This window comes from Sphaerodactylus townsendi, linkage group LG13 (assembly GCF_021028975.2).
Source record: "Sphaerodactylus townsendi isolate TG3544 linkage group LG13, MPM_Stown_v2.3, whole genome shotgun sequence".
NCBI classification, from domain to species: Eukaryota; Metazoa; Chordata; class Lepidosauria; order Squamata; family Sphaerodactylidae; genus Sphaerodactylus; species Sphaerodactylus townsendi.
Window position 1 is genome coordinate 26,374,577 of NC_059437.1, and position 4,090 is coordinate 26,378,666.

The window sequence follows — 4,090 nt, forward strand, 5'->3', positions numbered from 1 at the left end:
TCCTTCTCAAGCCAAATATTTCATGGAAAAGTGATTTGTATGTTCATTTGTAGGAATGGCTACATTTTAAAAGCTCTTTGATTTGCTTTGAATATTAGCGTTTCCATTGTGTTTCTCCTTTGTTTCTGTATTTGTGGAAGACTTTCTCATCACTCACACCAGAATTCTACATTAAAATTAATGCATTTTAAACCATATGTTTGCACTGATAGCATATAAACAGATTACAATAGAAAAATTGTGGAAAATGGTGTCAAGATGGTCTAAAAATGACAAACAATAGGACGAAGAAGCAAGAAACAAAAAGCAAGGAAAACAAGATTGTGGATCATGTGTTTGCTGAGAGACTGAATACTGGGACTGGTGAAGCAGATGGTGAATTGAATGAAGGTAATGTTGTGGGGTGACATTGGTGATTAGGCAATATCCAGATTGCAGAGAGCTTCTGGAAGATTCTAACCTGCAAAGTAATAAAGATAGGGTGAGATGGAGAGGATGCCACATTAGAGTATAAAAACAGGTCTCACACAAGAGAGGGTTTTTTCTCACTTTCTCTTCTGTTACCTATTCAGAAGAAAATAGTTTTTATACCTCTCTTTTTTCTACTGTATGGAGGCTCGTGTCTCACAATCACCTTTCCCTCCTCCCAACAGACATCTTGCCAGATAGATGAGGCTGAGAGAGTTTTGAGAGATCTGTGACTAGCCCAAAGTCACCCAGCAGGCTTCATGTGGAGGAATCAAACATCCATCTTAGAGCCTGCCACTCATGCTGAGAAGCAGGGAATCCTGAAAGTAAAGTGGACATTCTTGAACCTCTCCTCCAAGATGTTCTTTCCATACTGCAACTGCTGAATTCAGGAAACAGAGTTCACTCAATGTGGGTGCAATCACATATAGAGCAATGGACAGTTAAATTTCTAACATTGCATTCTTAGTTGAGTTTGAAGAGTATACAATCACAGGGTTGAAGATAGAATTCTGTTTCATGGTTCAGGGGCTGATTTGCTGAACAATGTACTTTTAATATACTTTCAATGCTCTTTAACAACTGTTTACAAGTACATTTATCTGTTTCATACAACACAATCCAACTGCAAAGTGTATTGAAAGTGGGCTGATTGTGCATTATTCGTCATGTGTGAAAGTGCCCATTCTGCACTTTCACTGGTTGTATGTGGCTCGGCTCCCTTTCGTGAAGTAGCAGCAGGAAAACAAGATGTAAAATATGTGTTTGTTTGGGGAAAGAAACTTATTCATATGAATATATTTTTGCTCATTACATTAACAGATAGATCAGTAATTAGGGCATCATTTGTATAAAAGATTTTATCCCAAAGCTCACTAAGTGGATGAAATGGAGTTTTAATATTCAGCTAAGGAAGTTGCGTCAAGGCTGCTTTTGTTAGATCTGGGATATATTGGAAGTCTTATCTATATTTTTATATATTTAAACCACAACAACGAGTGCACTTTTCTATGTAGTTCTGGTTAGTTTGCTTTATTCATTTATTTACTTTATACATGGCAGCAGAAAAGCTAAGTGGCAGCATTTGTATGACAATAGCATGAGAAAGATTTTTTTAAACCAACAAATATCCAAATGAAATAAACCTTTTCTTTTTTTAAAAAAAACCCTCTTTCTGTTAATTGTATAATTTTATAAGCTATGTGTTCAACACAAGTTTCTATGGCAACCAACAGCAGCATGGGATATACACTGATTCATCCTAATTTCCAAGTGTTAGAATCAGGAAGCAGCGTAAAAAATGACACTGCTCCATTTCAAAGTGACCTTTTGAAGCAAACAACCGCCTCTCTCAAGTGTAAAGTCATTTGATAAGGCTTGTGGAATAAATGACTGAAAGGAATATGTATAAAAACATTAAAGCTAATTATTCCCTCAAGTAAGAACATACACATTTTCTTTGGATAGTCCATTTCATAATCACATCAGTTTGGGATTATTAGTGACTTCATAGAACCCTGTGAGCAAACAAAGATAAATAACCTTCAAAGATGAGTTGGGTGGACCTTCTTTTGATAAAATTTTATCCAGTTCAGATATCCTTTTTTTTTTAATATGCCAAGAGATATCGATGAATGGCAAAATATGCTCAGAGTAACTAAACCTCATATCGTGGAAGTCAGTGCCTCCACAGCTGGCTAGATTATGAGCATCAGGGGAACACATACACTGCAAATATAGGTTGAAGTGACTGATAATGGTTTCTCCTAGCTAGAAATACACTTTAGTTCAGTTAAGGACCATTGTTTAAACTTGTTGTGTGAATTTATCATTTGCAGTGCTAAAGAAGCCAAGTTAAGTTGCTGTCCATAGACTTTGTTTTTGTTCTGCTGCAGTGTAATTGGAATTTTTAGTTGAGAGATTGCTCAAAGGAGCATTTATGGGGGCTGGTACAATTATGGCAGCAGGTGGAGGAGCAGTGTTAGAAGCCCTCTGATGGGACCTATCCATCACTGTAATACCCACGTCCATCATCCATGAGGCACGAAGAATGGGGAAGGAAGTGAGTCTGTGACTGGAAGCTGAAACCAGAGGACAGAATGTGCAGCTGGCATCTCTTAGCATCCCATGCCTCAATTTTTCCTAATTCTTCACAGGAAAAGAGAACTGAGTTCTGATCCTTGTCTGAATCAGGGCCCTGTACAAGTCAGTATGCAAATTGGTGAGGGGAGGGGCAACTAGAATTTATAAATACTTCTCAGCTGTATCTCACCTTTGCTTGTACAATGGTTTTCCAAGACCAGTTCTTGTTCCCTTCGCAGGCAGCATCACTGCTAAACTTGCTTGTGCAATTTCTCCACTATCTCCCAGCTTCCAGATTCTATGGATATGTTCCTGATTTATGTGTAATCATCCACCAGTAAGCCTACATCTCCAACTGATGCTCATTGATATTTATGCATTGCCAAAAGGATACACAAGAACACAAGAACACTATTGAATCATGCCACTGTCCAGCATGTTCAGCATGTCCAGCATCTAGTCCAGTATCTGATTTGAAATAGTCATTGGAAGCCAAAAGCAGCTCATGAAGCCAGAAACTCTCCCCAGTTGTCACCTTGCAGATGGTATTTAGAACATGGGTGGTTTTGAAGTTTTCATTTCTGATGTTTGACTAAACAATTCCCATTTCAATTCTGTTTCTCCCAGACCAAAGAAAAAACAGTGTTATGACCCCTGCTTTTTTGTACCAGTTTGTATTTCCTTGCACTGGGTTTGTCCTGTAAAAAGTACACTTTTACCTTTGTTACTGACAAACGATGTGCACTGTATGTATAAATACCTTATAAACCGACTATTAAAATGCAATATGGATCCACAATAAAATGAATCTCCAAAACTGACAATAAATTGTGGGAAACTGAAACTAGCAGCAGCAAGGAAAACCAATATGAAAAGAAAGAATGAAAGAAAGAAAGATTTACCTATTCCTAAGCATGTTGCCCTCTGAACATGGAGATCCCATTTAGCTATTATGGTTGTTATGGATACACCAAGAATTTTCACTTTAGGAATATTTTTAATATGTGTAGGAGCAGTAATGACAAGGTGCTTGCATAGAGCACCTTTACCTTTAGGAGTCAACAGGGCAAGAGGAAACTTGTGCAACTAGTGTTGAACCTCTTATGCTTTATATCACTTGTTATTACAAGCTGTTTCAGTTCCCTGTTTATAACACAGAAAATAATAATAGCCCACCATTACAAGGCTGCTGTTTGAGACAGTAATGAAATGAGCCTCATAAAACATCTTTCATGCGAAAAATCCACTATTTGTTTATTATGTGAATATGCACTATGGATCTTCTTGCAGAGTGCCTGTCAATTGGGGTGACTCCCACTACCATGTCAATAGTTTGGGGCAGGGTTTGCATCCACCCCACTGGTATCACCAGTTGTTGTCCCCTCTTTTATTTGTTTTATGTTTATAACCTGCTTTTTTCCTCTCCAATGGAAAACCACAGTCCCTTAGAACCTAGTTATTTTCTCCTCCATTTTCTCCTCACAATAACTCTTGGAGGTAAGGTAGGCTGAGAAAGAGAGAGAGAGAGAGAGAGAGAGAG

General features: G+C 37.9%; 1 long non-coding RNA gene across 1 annotated transcript; it reads left to right on the top strand.

Moving 5' to 3' along the window:
* Nucleotides 1-663: 663 nt before the first annotated feature.
* On the top strand, nt 664-3,447 carry LOC125442854. Its single transcript, XR_007246040.1, has 2 exons — nt 664-879; nt 2,839-3,447. It is a non-coding gene; the product is annotated as an uncharacterized LOC125442854 (long non-coding RNA).
* Nucleotides 3,448-4,090: the final 643 nt, after the last annotated feature.